We start from the raw sequence: 17,962 nt of genomic DNA on the forward strand, positions 1-17,962 counted from the left end.
TTCTTTCTTTTCTCTGTCCTTCTGTCCTTCCTTCCTCTTTTCCTTTCTCCCTCCATCCCCATTTCTTCCTTCCTCCTTCCTTCCCTCCTACCTTCCTTCCTTCCTTCTTTCCTCCGTCCTTCCTTCCTTCCTTTCCTTCCTCCCTTACTTCTTTCCTTTCCTCCTTTCCTTCCTCCCTCCCTCCCTCCCTCCTTCCTTCTTTCCTCCCTCCCTTCCTTCCTTGACTCGAGGACAACAGGAGGGTTAAAAGCACCTATTCTTTTTACAATCTGCCTAAATATAAAAGCTTTACATTAAAATGACCTCAGATTCTTTAGCATTAAACAAACAAATCTGGTAAGTTTAGTCCTTTGCCTTCTTGTGTAATGAATAAAACAGGATAGCTGATAGATTTTTAGATTTCACAGTGAGCAGCACCACTGCAGTGCTTTTTTTTTTTCTCACTCTGTGACAGACTCAGAGGTCTGATTGAGGACGTTCTCTGCGGGCGAGCGTCACTTGTTAACACCGTCCCTGAGACTTCACACACACATGCAGTGGCTGAGAAGTGTGTCGTCAGCCCCCCCCCCCCAAACCAGACAGCTGCTCTCATCACCAGTGTGTCAGCTCCCTCTAAAGGCCGCTCGGAGACTCAGCCTTCATGACACCATTCGGATGCTGTCTCAGCTTTGCTCTTTTGGCTTTAAAAAAAAAAAAGTGAAAATATGGCAGCTTTTTGTAAGGTATCGACAATGTCCCACTATTTTCCGTGCTCTACATCCAGGGCATCACACAGCATGGCCTTTTTTTCTTTTTTTTTGGCTTTGGCACCACGAGGGTAGCCTTGCCAACCAGTCCTATAATCCACAGGGTGAATAAAAATGGATTTGGCTGGAACAAACACCCTGTAAGCTGACTTAAACCAACAGGCAGGATTGTCCACAACACAGACTCTCTCATGCACTTCTTCATTTTTAACAGGTCATGCTGCTCTGGCTGATAACACTAACCTGCAGCCCTGTAAATACACGGTTTAATCCCTTTACTCTTTATCTGAAATTAGACTTATCGTGCAAACAAATAACAGCGGCCTGATGATTATGCTCCAAGTTCACTTCAGACTAAAGGTTCGGCATTAAAACATAAACATGACTTGAATCTTAATGTGAGTTCATTGCAGTTTGTGTCGGTTGCGCAATATGACAGCAGTGTATTTTCTTCTTTATGTGATGAATGCTTGATACAACAATTTTCCACACAAGCAGCATAACTGCACATGTTTGTGGAGGACGGGGGCTGTCAGAGTGAGCGAGTGTTTCCTGGCACGGCCGCCTCTCCTCCCTCCGTCTCCAGAGGCCTCGGACAACAGACGGGTCACAGCGAAGCCACATTTTTAAATCCGGTGTGCAGATGGACACCAGTAGTGGTTCTAAATCCTGAGTGTTTTGGCACCCGACGGCAGAAAAGAGAGAGGAGAGAGAGCAGGGTTAGAGCAATACATCATCATCAGGTCGATATTATGCTTTTTATTATGAATCACATGTCCGAACCCTTTTGTCTGTGCTACCTCTAATATAAGACATCACTTCCTCAGCAGTCAGATAATAGGACTTGAACTTCACTCATCTTTAAAAGCTCATAATTCTTTATTTTGGAGGCAAGTTAAAAGACATAATTTCTCTTCCACCTTATGCAGCGCTCAAGTCTTGATCCCCATCTTTGCTGATTTGTGTCCATGTTTTAGTCTAAATGTGTATCTACTACTGTATCAAATGAGGCTTTGACAGTGTCTTAATTAGAAACTGTTAATTATATGGAGGTTGTCACTGTGATGGTTTGTGAACTGCTGTTTTGAAGCCTCACGTTCAGCAATTTGACCGTCGCCATCTTTGATTTTTGGAGCCAGAAGTGACCATATTTGGACACTGACCCTTGCTAGCTTGGTAAGCACGGTGCATTGACAGTCTGTGATTAACGGTGCTAATTCTAATGCTAATTTTCTAGAGAAAAAAACAGGATAAAAACCATTAAACTAAATGTATTTACTAGAAAAACTAAGTAGCCGGTAGCCACTCCCTAAAACATACCCTACTTTATCGTCTATTTTACTCTAATAAAGACCCGAATTTACAAAATGAGAATCATGCTGTATCGAAGAAGACTTGAAATTAGTGATTAAGACCATAAAGTTATTAGGAAACTGTTTCCTGGAGTAATAAATCAAGTCAGAATTTGGGTAATTTTTTCATAGACTTCCATTCAATTGGACTTCTTTTGCATCCAGTGGAGTCGCCCCCTGCTGGCCATTAGAAAGAATGCATGTTTTAAGGCACTCCTACAAGCTACCTGCTTGGTGTTAATAGACTCATAATTCAATACAGGATAAAAACCATTAAACTAAATGTACTTACCAGAAAAACTGAATAGCCAGTAGCCACACCCTAAAACATACCCTAGTTTATCGTCTATTTTACTCTAATCGGGACCCGAATTTACAAAATGAGCATCATGCTGTATTGAATAAGACTTTAAACTAGTGATTAAGACCATAAAGTTATTAAGAAAATGTTTCCTAGAGTAATAAATCAAGTCAGAATTTTCAAGTCATTCAATTGGACTTCTTTTGCATCCAGTGGAGTCGCCCCCTGCTGGCCATTAGAAAGAATGCAGGTTTAACGGTGCTCCCATGAGCTACATGCTTGGCGTTTATAGACTCATTGTTGTCGATCTTTAAAGGAAATTTAGAGGATTGCGTTGCTTTAAATGAGAAAATGTTCTCATATGAAGCTGTTAAATACATTTTACTATCTAGTGATACAATGAAAAGTTCGCTGTTGAATGCTTGAGGCCATTTTCAGAGCAGATTATTGAAAAAACAAATGTATGTGTACAACATTCATGTTTGATTGATAACATATTGCTATGTTTGCTATTGTAGTGTATATTATCCAGTGTTACTTTAGTGCTGATTGATCTTTTAAGTCATTTATTGGGTAAATATGCTACATTTGTTGTTCCAGCTCTGAAATATTGAGGATTTGCTCAGTTTAAAAAACAAGAAGATGTCACTTTGGACTTTAGAAACTTGTGATGAGCACTTTTCATACTTTTTCAGACTAAAAGATTAATCAGTCAATTGAAAAGAACAGTTGTTATATTAATCAGCGATGATAGTTGTGGCCCTAATGACATGCAAACGTTCATGTTTGCCATCTTAACTCATAATTATATTTTCTCTCTTGCTCTCCTTCTTCCTCCCCCTCAGCCTCATTTCCTAATTTCTCCATCTGTCTGCAGTGTCGTTGATTAGGTGCCTCGTGCCAACAAAGTGAGTTTTATAATGTGCAGCTCTCAGATCGGCCAGTTTCCCCACCTGACCTTGCATTACCCATAAGGCTGCAGGGTTATCAACCGTGTGCTCACCTAATCCCTCAAATTGTGGCCGGAGCTCCCGTTCTGTGGAGCCAAGCACTTTTGTTTCTATTTATAGCGCCGCTCTTTTCAGGATTCTTATCATTATTTTCCCTAATAGGTTGAAGGAGGGAAGGTGAGTTTCAGCCTGGCTGGATTCCTAATGACAAGCACACTGTTGTAATGGGTATTAAACCACAATCATATTAAGCTGTCCAGAGTGGAGCGAGTGTCATGCAGGGCCAGTCTTTCTTCTTGCCTTTGTGCTTCATGTTGAGGGTGGGAGCGGCATGCTGACGAGGCTCAACACAACTTTGAAGTTTGAAGGTATTTTGTGTGTCAGTCTACTGGACTCTGCTGCATTCAAGGCCTGCAGGACATTTGTATGCACACATCAGTAAAATGTCACTGAGGTTTAGAGACTGTATATTCTCGTCGTATTCCAGCTTGTAGAAAGTAAGGTGAATGTTGTTGTCTACTGTGTATAATTTATTGGCATAGACTCATTTATTTTACATATTCTTCATACAGTGATAAACATTTTCCATAGAACTTTTTTTCACTGTCAAAGTTTTCACCATTTAACTTTTTAACCCTCATGTTGTCCTCGAGTCAAGGAAGGAAGGAAGGAAGGAAGGAAGGGAGGAAGGGAGGAAGAAGGAAGGAAGGAAGGAATGAATGATGGAAGGAAGGAAGAAGGAAAGAAAGGAGGAAGGAAGGAGGGAGGGAGGAGGACGGAAGGTAAGAGGGAGGGAGGAAGGAAAGGAAGGAAGGACGGAAGGTAGATAGGAGGGAGGGAGGAAGGAAAGGAAGGAAGGACAGAAGGTAGGAGGGAGGGAGAAAGGAAGGGAGAAAGGAAGGAAAGGACAGAGGAAAGAAGGTAGGGGGGAGGAAAGAAAGAGAGAAGGAGGGAGGGAGGAAAGAAGGAAGGGAGGAAGGGAGGAAGGAAAGGAAAGAAGGATGGAAGGAAGGGAGGAAGGGAGGAAAGAGAGAGCAAGGAAAGAAAGAGAGAAGGAGGGAAGGAAGGAAGGAAGGAAGGAAGGGAGGAAAGAAGGAAGGAAGGAACAGTTAAAACAGACGGGGTCAATTTGACCCGGGAGGACGACACGAAGGTTAAAACTCCTCTCTGAGTTTGTTTTACTACTTCATAAGAAGCGGCCAAACATTGATCAGACATTACAAACACATGCTTGCAGCCAAACATTCATTAAACTCTCTGAACTTTACCTTCATCTATCAGCTGTAGTGGGGGATTGTAGTGGAAGTTTCCAAAGATATATAACTGGATAAACATCATGCTGAATTTTGGGGCCAAAAAAAAGGACATAGAATTAAATTTCCCCACATTCAGTTCAGATTTCACTTCAGATTAGCAGTCATTTAAATAACATAAAATAAATCTATGTTACAGTATATGTTATAATAAGCATAATCATAATAAAGATTGTAATATACTATACTTGTAACTTGTAAATGTAGAAGAAAAAGAAGTATTTTATATATGAAATGTGGTGGATCAATTAGAGTAAAATATCAAAATATGAAATTATGGAACTAAACATGAAATGCGTTGCTGACTAAAGGTTTCAGTTTTTTCAAGTTGAAAATCGTCATCATCTTAATAATGGAGTTGTGTGTCATTACAGCTGATTGTGACTAAAACTATACCTGGAAATGCTGAATGGCAAAAAAAAACACTCATGTCAAGATGAATTATTAAAATATTCACATCATTATTTGATTATATATTATTGTAAAGGGTGTTTTTTTGCAGTTAAGTCTGGTTAGAGGTGCTCCTGGACATTTACTTCTTACTGTGTAACCAGTGAGATTATTCAAGAATATTTCTACCTTTGGCTGTGATATGATATTTGTTTCAGTGCTGCGGTCTCATTATAATATTTAATAATAATAATAATGATCATGTAAGAATAAGATTTCTGTGCTTTCTGTCCATGTTTCTAAGGCGTTTGTCTCCCTCTTGTGGACAGGCTGTGTAATTACAGCATCTAAAGTTGCAGTACAGTAGTATAGTAGATAAAGACCATCAATAGAAAGTATTAAAAAACATTGAGAATCATTGTTAAATTCACTTTATTTGGATCATTGATGCTGCAGAAGGAGCTTTTTCTGCCTTTTATATCTTTACACCTGATTATATTTGCTGGTTTTTTAGGGTTTTTTTCCCCCACAGATAAAATTGCAGTCTTCTGTTCCGCTTAATAAAAATCACACAGCACTTGTTGTGAGTCCAAAGTAAAACTTCTCCGAGCGACGTTAGCGAAGTCGGCCACAGATGGCACTTAGCTGGGCCGAGCGCTGCAGCGTCTCAGCAGATGGTGGAGCGCCGGGCTGATGGATGCACTGTCTAAAGATCCAGACAAGAAAACCTGCTGCTGCTCTCCCTCCATCTGAGAAAGTCGGAGAGAGTAAGAACTACTAAGTACTGTTAAACCACTGCTGCAGGAAAAATGTATGATGTAGATTATGCAACTGATGAATGTGACATGAGTTGATTTATTGGAGGCATAGTGAGTCTTATTTTCTTCTCAGTGTGGTACTTGTTATTGTGGAAAGAAGGAAGGAACTTTATTATCCATGCTGTGGAAAATGATCTTTGGTGTGGTTAAACTCAGCTCCAATAAACAGTATAAAACACAATAGTTGACAATACAGGAAACCAAATCAACTGGCAACATCATTTAAAATACATAAGTAGTAGAGAAGTAGAACATAGTAAAAATGCAAAAGCACCAGACTGTCCTAATGATGTATTTAGCCATTTAAAATAGTATAATACACTACAATCAAATAAAATGGACATTTTGGGGCAAATTATGTTAATTAATGCAAGTTAATTAAATACAAACAAACATTACTTAACAACAATTTTGATGATAAATTAAATGATATATACTTCCAGCTTTTCCCAATATGAGGATTTGCTGATTTTCTCTGTTTATATCATTGTTAACTGAATAATTTTGGGTTTTGGACTGTTGACTATGACTAAAACATAATAATCTGAACTTGTCATTTTGCACTCTGGATAACTGGGGATAGGAAATGGGAACTTATTGATAATTTTCTGACATGTAATTAACTAAAAGATGCCTTAATTTGTCAAAATAGACATCTGAAAATATGAATATTTAAATTTATGAGAAGTTTTTTTTTTTCAAATTAGAAAATTAAATCAAAAACTTAAACAAGAAAGATGATTAAAAGTGTAAATGTTGAATGCATACTCACCCGTGCATGTATCCACACATACAGTATATATACACGTGCATAAACTAGCAGATAGCTTACATATAATTTAAAGAAGAATCAATGTAAAGGGTGCAAAAAGTGAGCAGGTAGTTACACAGTTCAAATACTGGATGTCATGTGCATAATGACAATCTAAGATATTTGCAATTATAAAGGTAACTATGTGCATAATTGTGTGCACTGTATCTGTAAGTAAAGCTCATACTACAGATGCAACACACTTTGCTTGTCAAAAATGGAAAGTACACAGAAAAAGACGTAAAAATTAGAGGCATAAAAGGATTGGGTCAGGATGTTTTGGAGCCCAAATCAACATTGAATCAGGTTTTGCTTCCTGTATTCATTCCTCTTCTTCATACTGACGGACATAAGATCCCCTACTAATACGTTTACTATGTAAGTAAATGAGGGACGAAAAACCCGCAGTCCTCGTTTTAAGCAAAAATGTATTAAAAAATGCATCCGAAGCTTCAGCTGTCTGAGAGAATTCAGCATTAAAAAGACAGTAAATATGAAAGGTATTGATTTGATTAGTCTAATTTAAACTGCTGAAGCTTCACATCAGATCAGTTTATTAAAATGCATTTGAAACAGGAACAGAAGAAATGACTACAGCATAAAAAAAGACAGAAAAAAGGAAAGTGTCAGTGTTCATTTTTGCACCTGAAAACTGAATCTATCCTTTAAATCAGGGGTGTGAAACATGCGGCCCGTGGGCCAGAACCGGCCCTCCGAGGGGTCTGTTCCGGCCCTCTCTCCTTCCTTCCTTTCTTCTTTTCCTTCTTTCCATTTGTCCTTTCTTTCTTCCATCCTTCCTCCTTTCCTTCTTCCTTCCTCCCTTTCTTCCTTACGGTTCTTCCATCCTTCCTCCTTTACTTCCTTCCTTCCTTCTTTCCTTCCTTCCTTCCTTCCTTCCCTTTTCCTTCCTTCCTTCATTCTTATCCTTCCTTCCATTTGTCCTTTCTTTCTTCCATCCTTCCTCCTTTACTTCCTTCCTTCTTTTCTTCCTTCGGTCCTTTCTTCCTTCCTTCCTTCCTTCCTTCCTTCCTTCCTTCCTTCCTTCCTTCCTTCCTTCCTTCTTTCCTTCCTTCATTCCTTCCCTTTTCCTTCCTTCCTTCATTCTTATCCTTCCTTCCATTTGTCCTTTCTTTCTTCCATCCTTCCTCCTTTACTTCCTTCCTTCTTTTCTTCCTTCGGTCCTTCCTTCCTTCCTTCCTTCCTTCCTTCCCTCCTTCCTTCCTTCCCTTCCTTCTTCCTCCTTCCTTCCTACCCTCTTTTTAATGATCCGGCCCACATCAGATCAGATCAAGCCGTTTGTGGCGATTGAATTAAATGAGTTTGACGCCCCTGCGTTAAATGGATGTTAAAATGTTCAGTTTCTATTAAAACTGTGTTTCTTTATGGTCACTTTTGAAGTTGTGCTCTATTACCTTCTACTGACAGGTGTTTCCATTATTTTGTCCACCCTATTACATTAGTGGAGGTAGATAAAACATAATGGAAACACACACGTCTCTAACTCAATTCAGCAGCACAAACGGCTTTCCCGAAGTGACCATAATGTCACATCAGCACCTCATGACTGAACATCTTGAAAGTAGGATTTTAAGCGTTAGTTTTTATTAAGGTAAACCTAATAAACTGGGAACTGGTTGTATACACTCACATAAAGGGAAATACAGAAAAAAAGAAAGAAAAAAAACCCCACTCAGTCCCTATTCCTGTGGCAGCTGAGATTAATTAGTGTAATAAAAAATACTTGAATAAACTGACAAGCAAACTGTGTTTATGAGCTGGTTTTGGATTCAGTAGTAATTTGGCTCATGAATCATCTTCATTAATTTTATTTGCTGCCAAAATGACACGAGGGAATCCTGTACCTACAAAATTGATAGCGCCTACAAATATTTGAGCCGTGTTTTTCTTTTACACCAATACAGACTCGTCGTTTTGTCAGCCTGCTCTCTCCAGGTCCCCCCCCCCCCCCCCCCCCCCCCCCCTCTCTGCTAGATGTGCCGTGTGTTGATATATCGGGTCTTTTAGCCCCTCCGCTTTGGCTCAAATCCAAAGACCCATTTGTACAGATGGGGTTTTTACGTGGGGCCATTTTAGCAAAGCACCCTCCACATAAAGCCAAAGTGTCTCATCGCTTCATAATTGTGTGATTATGGTCAATTGCTGTGGTTGGGGTGACAGATTCTATTTGAGCCCAACAGATGCTTTTATCATATTTTTAGATCCCCGTTTGACCTCAATCAACCGTTACATGTATGAATGAAAATGGGGGGAGATAATATGTCACGACTCAGGTGTCTGAGGAGGGGGGGTTGGTGTGACAGGAGGAAGACGCTGAAGCTTTTAAGTTAACACAAATGAGTGGTGGTCAAAACAAACAAAAAAAAAACTGGAGGTGGTTGATTGAATTATGTGTCTGCTGAGGCCTGCAGCACGTCTGAGAGAGAGCTGGCGCCCCCAAGTGGGCATTAGGTGGCATTGCAGTTACATGCAATGAAAAAAAAAAGGAAGGAAAGAAGGGAGGGAGGGAGAAAGGAAAAGAGGTAGGGAGGGAGGAAGGAAAGATGGTAGGAAGGAAGGAGGGAAGAAGGAAGGACGGAGGGAGAAAAGAAAAGAGGAAGGAGGGACAGAGAAAGGAAAAAAGGGAGGGAAGGAGAAAGAAGGAAGGTAGGAAGGAAGGAGGGAAGGAAAGAAGGAAGGAGGGAGGGAGGGAGGGAGGAAAAAAGGAAGGAGGGAGGGAGAAAGGAAAAGAGGAAGGAGGGAGGGAGAAAGGAAAACAGGAAGGAGGGAGGGAGGAAGGTAGGAAGGGAGGGAAGGAAAGAAGGAGGGAGGAAGGAAGGAAGGAGGGAAGGAAGTGGGCATTAGGTGGCATTGCAGTTACATGCAATGAAAACAAAGGAGGGAAGGAGGAAAGAAGGGAGGGAGGGAGAAAGGAAAAGAGGTAGGGAGGAAGGAAGGAAGGAAGGAGGAAAGAAGGAAGGACGGAGGGAGGAAAGAGGAAGGAGGGAGGGAGAAAGGAAAAGAGGAATGAGGGAGGGAGAAAGGAAAAGAGGAAGGAAGGAGGGAGAAAGGAAGGAAGGAAAGAAGGAGGGAAGGTGGGAAGGAAGGAGGGAAGGAAGGAAGGAGGGAGGAAGGAAGGAAGAAAGGAAGGAAGGAAGGAAGGAGGGAAGGAAGGAAGGAGGGAAGGAAGTGGGCATTAGGTGGCATTGCAGTTACTGTATTGAAATAAAAAAGTAAAGAGGTCATTTTCACAACTTTTTCCAACACATTTCTCATTAGTATTTATTGATTTACCTATTCCTTACTAATGCTGCTGCTCAGTAACAGTCTGTATTTATAGTAAAAGTAGTTTTTCTTTGTTTCAGTAAGTAAAGATGTATGAAATTGGGGCAAAACAAATAAACTTGATCTCTCCCTCTGATACAAACAAGCCCATTCTGGTAGAGTGCGGAAAGAAGTTAAATCAGTCATCCATCTACCAGCTGTCAACCAGCCAACAGCATAACTAGCTCCTGATTCCATACTTCATACTAATCTCAACAGATGTTTAGTATGTATGGAGGATGGAAGAAGGAAGGAAAGGAGGGAGGGAGGGAGGGAGGGAGGAAGGAATGAAGGAAGGAAGGAAGGAAGGAAAGGAGGGAGGGAGGGAGGGAGGGAGGGAGGGAGGAAGGAAAGGAGGAAGGAAGTAAGAAGGAAGGAAGGAATAAGGAAAGAAGGGAGGAAGAAGGAAGGAAAGGAGGGAGGAAGGAAAAGAGGAAGGAAAAGAGGAAGGAAGGAAAGGAGGAACGAAGGAAAGGAGGGAGGAAGGAAGGGAGGAAATGAAAGAAGGACGGAGGAAGGAAGGAAGGTAGGATGGAAGAAGGAAGGAAAGGAGGGAGGGAAGGAGGAAGGAAGTAAGAAGGGAGGAAGGAATAAGGAAAGAAAGGAGGAAGAAGGAAGGAAAGGAGGGAGGAAGGGAGGAAAGGAAAGAAGGACGGAGGAAGGTAGGATGGAAGAAGGAAGGAAAGGAGGGAGGGAAGAAGGAAGGAAGGAAAGGAGGGAGGAAGGAAGAAGGAAAGAAAGGAGGGAGGGAGGAAGGAATAAGGAAAGAAAGGAGGGAGGGAGGAAGGGAGGAAGAAGGAAGGAAAGGAGGGAGGGAGGAAGGGAGGAAGAAGGAAGGAAAGGAGGGAGGGAGGAAGGAAAAAGGAAGGAAAGAAGGAAGGAAGGAAAAAAAGAAACAGTCAGTCTGCATAAATCTTCTTAATTTTTACCATCACACGATGCAATGCACACAGGAAATAGAGGAGAAGCTTTGAGACATTTGTGTAGATGGTGATGAGACAGTTCCTGTTGCAGAAAGATCTTGGAAAGGAAATAAAAGAATTAAACCTTTTGTAAAAAAAACATTTTGCTTTGTGTCTGTCAAGTCAAAACAAGTAAACAAGGTAAAAACAGTATAATTACTATAAAATATATAGCACTATATTAACCCTCCTGTTCTCCTAGAGGAAAGGAGGGAAGGGAGGAAAGGAGGGAGGGAGGAAGAAAGGAAGGAAAGAAGGGAGGAAAGGAGGGAGGGAGGAAGGAAGGGAGGATGGAAGAAGGAAGGATAGGAGGAAAGAAGAAGGGAGGAAGGAATAAGGAAAGAAAGGAGGGAGGGAGGAAGAAGGGAGGAAAGGAGGGAGGGAGGAAGGAAGGGAGGATGGAAGAAGGAAGGATAGGAGGAAGGAAGAAGGGAGGAAGGAATAAGGAAAGAAAGGAGGGAGGGAGGAAGAAGGCAGGAAATAAGGGAGGGAGGAAGTAAGAAGGGAAGGAGGGAGGGAGGAAGGAAGGAAGGAAAGGAGAAAAAAAGGGAGGAAGGGAAGGAGGAAGGGAGGATGGAAGAAGGAAGGAAAGGAGGGAGGAAGGAAGGGAGGGAGGAAGGAATAAGGATGAAAGGAGGAAAGGAGGGAGGGAGGAAAGGAGGGGGGAAGGGAGGAAGAAGGAAGGAAAGGAGGGAGGAAAAAGGAAAGGAAAGGAAAGAAGGACGGAGGAAAGAAGGAAGGTAGGAGGGAGGGAGGAAAGAAGGTAGGGGGAAGGAAGGAAGGAAAGGAGGAACAGTCAAAACAGAGGGGGTCAATTTGACCCGGGAGGACGACACAGTGTTACACATCATTCACATATACAGTAAAATACTCTTTCAGTAAACATTGGTGTAATATCACAGTATAGAAATCAATACATTACATTACAGTTATTAATTCTAGTGACACTTTGTAACTTTGAGATTTTGGGAATTTAGATGAAATGAGAGAGTTGACAGTTGTGTGTTTGGTTAGTGAGCAAATGTTAGTAATGCTAGTGGTAAGCCTACTGTACATTGTGACCTCGCTAATTCACTATGAGGATTAGAGCTGCGTAAAATCACCAACATTATATTAACCCTCCTATTGTCCTCGAGTCAAGGAAGGAAGGGAGGAAGAAGGAAAGAAGGAAGGGAGGAAGAATGAAGGAAAGGAAGGAAGGATGGGAGGAAGTAAGGGAGGAAGAAGGAAGGAAGGGAGGAAGAAGAAAGGGAGGAAGAATGAAGGAAAGGAAGGAGGGAGGGAGGAAGGAAGGAAAGAAGGGAGGGAGGGAGAAGGGAGGAAGGAAGGAAAGGACAGAGGAAGGAAGGAAGGGAGGAAGGAAGGAAGGAATGAGGAAAGAAGGAAGGACGGAGGGAGAAAGGAAAAGAGGAAGGAAGGAAAGAAGGAGGGAGGGAGGAAGGACAGAAGGAAGGGGGATAGAGGGAGGAAAGAGAGAAGGAGGGAGGGAGGAAGGACAGACATAAGGAAGGATGGAAAGAAGGAAGGAAGGAAGGAAGGAAGGAAGGAAGGAAGGAAGGAAGGAAGGAAGGAAGGAAAGAAGGAACAGTCAAAACAGACAGGGTCAATTTGACCCGGGAGGACGACATTAAGCTTGTTAAAATGGGACTCTTATTGATGATGGAAGATGGGCTGAATGAGGAGAATACTGTATAATAATTACTTTTGCTGTTAAGAAATGAGTAAAAATATGCCAAGAGTGACTGTTTAAAATGTTCAAACATCTAGCCCAACGTGTGTATGAAACTAGGCACCTGTAACATGCATGACTACTACTGTAATTTAAAACCAGGTGACCCCTCACTGTGAAACATAATAAATATCACGTTAGAGACGGAGCCTGGACTGTCAGATAAGCTTGATTAGTTAAAGTTAGGAGGTAAGTATCACATCCTATAGTATGGATACATTCCTACAGATATGGACAAACTATTAACCCTCCTATTGTCCTCGAGTCAAGGTAGGAAGGGAGGAAGAAGGAAGGAAAGGAGGAAAAAGGAAGGAAAGGAGGGAAGAGAGGGAGGAAGGAAGGAGAGGAAGGAAGAAGGAAGGAAAGGAAGGAAGAAGGAAGGAGGGAAGAGAGGGAGGGAGGAAGGAAAGGAAGGAGGAAGGAAGAAGGAAGGAAAGGAGGAAGAAGGAAGGAAAGGAAGTATCGAAGGACAGAGGAAAGAAGGAAGGAAGGAAGGTAGGAGGGAGGGAGAAAGGAAAAGAGGAAGGGAGGAAGGAAAGAAAGAAGGAGGGAGGGAAGAAGGAAGGAAGGGAGGAAGGAAAGGAAGTATCGAAGGACAGAGGAAAGAAGGAAGGCAGGAAGGAAAGAAGGAAGGGAGAAAGGTAGGGGGGAGGAAAGAAAGAGAGAAGGAGGGAGGGAGGGAGGAAAGAAGGAGGGAAGGAAAGAAAGAAGGAGAGAGGGAGTTAGGACAGACGGAAGGAAAGAAGGAAGGGAGGAAGGTAGGGGGAAGGAAAGAAAGAGAGAAGGAGGGAGGGAGGAAAGAAGGGAGGAAAGAAGGAAAGAAGGAGGGAGGGAGGAAGGACAGACGGAAGGAAAGAAGGAACACTCAAAACAGACGGGGTCAATTTGACCCGGGAGGACGACACAAAGGTTAAGTACCTATTGAAGTAGAGTGTTTGAGCACGCTTTCATTACTGGATGTGTTATAAACTAGTTTCCCCATCTTCAGTCTACGAGCTCTGAACCTTAATAGTCTTCTAGCTTATCACTGATTCTGATTGCTTCATCTAGACGATCAAAGAAAGAACAAGAAGTCTAATTTAATTGGGTTTCACTCGACGGCCTCGGGCTAAAACACAACAAAACACACATTTAGAAAAAGGGATGTGGAACACTTTTTTTTTTTTTTTTTTAAACCTTTTGCAGAAACCACGTCGTGCATATTTTGATGTGCTGCAGCAGTGACACAAAAAAAACAATGTTTTTTTGGATTTGAAATTTTTCATCTTCTTATTTTTATTTTTTTGGCTGAGACGAATAAAATCCCATCTCCCATTGTTTGTAGAGGCTCAACGGATTAAACAAAGTCAACAATGATGGAGAGGCACTGATCTTTTGAAGTATTTACATTTGTGTTTTTTCCGCCTCTCCTAAAGGTGTGCAGCAGCGTCTATATTCTTCCCCTCTAGCAGGCTTCAGGCTCAGAGTTTGTCTTTTCCTCTCGTTGGGTAAATGGCGTCCTCGCCGACAGACAGGTGCTCTCCATCTTGTAAACCCCCTGGAGGGAGTTTTGGCAAAAGACAAATGGGTCTGTGTACACCGCCCCCGCCCCCGCCCCTGCCCCGTTCCACCTGGCTCATCTCACACGGTGTCGCAGTGACGTCGTGTCATGGGATTTGTAGAGCTACCAGTAGTCCCAGTAGTCCCAGTAGTCCCAGTAGTCCCAGTAGTCCCAGTAGTCCCAGTCCGCCCCCGAGCATGCAGCAACTCATCACTCACCACAAAACAGCGCTGAGACACCGAGGCTGAAGTAGACAAGTTTATTAATGATAATAATGAGGATGATGAGGATGATGATAATATTAATAATTAGTCATAATTATAATAACGTTAATGTCATAATAAATAGAACTCTTCATCTGAAGCACGTAAAGAGAAGCATACAGAAAGAGAAAAAACAAAAACACAAAGTTTCAGAGTACAGAGCCAGAGGAGGGGGCAGGGGACTTCTAGAGACATTTTTTTAACCTTTCAATATATCCATTTAATTTTTTAACATTTTTAAACTTTATTTAACTGGAACATTTACAAAAAGGAGAAAGAGATAGATTTTAAAAAATCCTTATAAATAAATTTTGTCATTATTAGAACAAAATACAAGATTTTGGGGAGTCAGAGGATGTTTTTTTCTTCTTTTTTTTGTTGTCTTTTTTGTCTTTTTTCCTTTTTTCTTTTTCCCCCTGAAGGGACGGCTGGGGGGGGAGGGGGGGGGAAGAGGAGGGGGGAAAGGAGAAGGGCGAGGGTTATTATGTACAGAACACCAGGAATACAAAAGGGCCAGTCGACTCACATACTGGAAGGCAGGGGAATTTGGGGAGGGGGGGGGGCTAGTTGGTGTGGACGGAGCGGGTGTGTCGGGATCAGGGGAGTGGGGCAGGGGGAGGAGGGTGGGCTCTTGGAAAGGGGGGGGGGGCATCCTGCTAGTGTCACAGCTCAAGCAGTTGTGCTCAGGAAGATCAGGACCAGTTGGTTATACTGAAGGCATCTGAAGGAAGGAAGGGAGGGTCGTTTTTAACCCCGCCCCCCCGCTCCATCCCACTGCTGAGGTGCAGGCTGGAGTTTTCAGATAGATATATAGACATTTTTCAAAAAGTGTGAAGGCAGGACCTCTCTGGGAAACGGCAATAGTTCAAGACTCGTAGATCAGTGAGCAGAGACGTAGAACCAACAGTCAAAACATGAAAAGTAGAAAAATAAAAATGATTTTTTCTGTATCCATCTATCACCACTGAGACTAGTAGGGATACTAAGGAGGAAGACCAGCAATACTAACTATTTATAACTCTACCTATCAATATTCTTATATTAACAATGGATAACGTGACAGTGGGTGCTCATATGTACATCTTCCATTGATCTTGTGAGAGGTGTTAGTTGGTTATCTTTGTTTTATCCTCTAGAAAATACAACTAACAGTCGTAATGATAATAAAAGAGAATAATAATAAGAATAAAACAAACTAATTAGATCTATTTAAGATAAACAGGAGTGCAGATGTAGCTACTATATTTTGCATCAGAGTTAATTGAGAAATAATTTTTTGGAGTCGAACATTTAAATGAGCACAAAGTAAAAACAGTGACAGCCTGATAATGTGACATGCACGGCTGCATGACTGTGCAAAAAAGAAATGCTACATACTGAACATGATTTAATGAAGGCGGTGTAACATGAGCTTATTTTAAACAGACAAGTAAGAAAAGATTTGGAAGTCCCTTTTTGTTTAGACTTGCCTTAGTGTAATGTTTCTATTTATGTGTGTGTGTGTGTGTGTGTGTGTGTGTGTGTGTGTGTGTGTGTGTGTGTGTGTGTGTGTGTGTGTGTGTGTGTGTGTGTGTGTGTGTGTGTGTGTGTGTGTGTGTGTGTGTGTGTGAGATGTCTCTACTCTCAAATGGTGCAATATAAATAAAGTTATTTGCTTACTCACAGATGTCTGGGCTAGATGGAAAATAAAGATGGTGATATTCTATTTTTTTTTTTTTTTCATATTGTCAACAAATCCCTTGAATCCTGAAAGCTTGATATATATCTTTTTTTTCTTTTTTCTTCTTTCCTCTGTGCCATAGAGCTCTGTTGTTAAAAAACACATCAATGAGTCACACTGTTGCACTGGGTGACACGTTACCTTCATTATCATGAAGACATATTTTCACTCAATCCCACAAACACCAAACCTGCTGCTGCTGCTGCCAGAAATACACACTACAGCACCAAAATGTTCATTCATCCGCCACAGAAAATAGTGCTCTACTTCTTCTTTTTTTTTTTTTTTTTTTTTTGTTAATGCTTACAAAAACTACAATGTCCAGCTTTTAAGTAAACTATACATTTAAAAAGATTCTATCTGCAGTAGTAACCATGGTAACCAGATGGAGTATAGGAAAAGTCAAAAGTGTTGGTTTTGGCCTTTTCAAAAGGGGGATTTGTTGACAGCAAGAAAAAAAACATTATAAAAGAAAGATTTTTAAGATATTATAGCTAACTAGAATAATAAGTAACAGTGGATTAACAGTCTTCCTTAAATGTGCCTTTCACATGTGACATCATATCTGTTTTTGTTGCAAAGTGCATAGATCATTCAGTGGACAAAAATCAGACCAAATCTCACTGTTAGAAATAAAAATAAACTGTGGTTCTTCATCTCTGCAAATGAAGTCTGAACATTAAAGCTGATTTTTTTTTTTTTGCCTCCAGGGCAGCTCTGCCTCCCAGGAAGTTCCTGTCAAAGAAAAAAGAAAAAAAACAACAAAAACAACAACAACAACTCCAGCCTGCTCCTGAGTCTTCGCTGACCCACCACAAGTCTGTAGTTCTGCAAGTAGGCCAGATGAATCATGTGACTCTCAGAAACAAACCTTACAGGTATGAAAATGCAAAAGCCTGCATATGATTGCTGCATGGGAGAGAACAAATGACTGACTTTACCCCAATTAGACATCACAACAGTAAGTTGCCATGATATAGATACTCTTTGTAATATATGAGAAGCTGTCTACAGATGAACAGAGGTCGCGTGGGTAGGAGCCCTGATTTTTTTCTTTTTTTTTTTTTTTATACCTGAAATAAGATGAAGTTAATCAAGAAGTGTGAGGTGATATTTACTGTACAGGATATTAACAGTACACACTGTAGTTTTGTACAGGAAGTCAGGAGCTTAACCTAGTGTTTACCTTCTTGGAACAATTCACACAGAACCACTACTGGAGAAGTAGCGTACCCTGAACTCTCAAACAAAGTTGTGCTTCACCCGAACCTGCTCGCCTCTGATTAAAATAAAGTTTCTTTCTTAGGGGCAAGCAGGTTATTTCCAATACGCAATAAAACAGCCTGCCCACCAAGGGTCAGCATGAGAACGGCGGTTCACAAACTGAGGCTGCTGCTGCTGCAGGAAAGAAAGCCGCGAGCCGGGGGCTTAATCAGCGGGGCTCGTTACATTAGCGGAGGAGCGAGCTCTTCCTCAGCAGTGATGAGCGAATGAAATCTGGGTCACGTCAATACACATCCGGGCTCCGCCGTCATCACTCGAGTCCCGCTGTCTCCTGATCAAAGAGCACTGAGACTGTGTGTTCAAAATCATACTTTGGTTCAAGTAAGAAAAAAAAGAAAAAATCAATATTCCTAAACTTTTTATCTGACACCCACAACACCTTGCACTATTTAGTAAGTCTTTCCCAGCTCCGATGAAGGGCCGAAATTACTGCAGATTTTCCCCTAAAGTGTCTGTTGGGGT

Source organism: Scomber scombrus, chromosome 18 (assembly GCF_963691925.1).
Source record: "Scomber scombrus chromosome 18, fScoSco1.1, whole genome shotgun sequence".
Classification (NCBI taxonomy): Eukaryota; Metazoa; Chordata; class Actinopteri; order Scombriformes; family Scombridae; genus Scomber; species Scomber scombrus.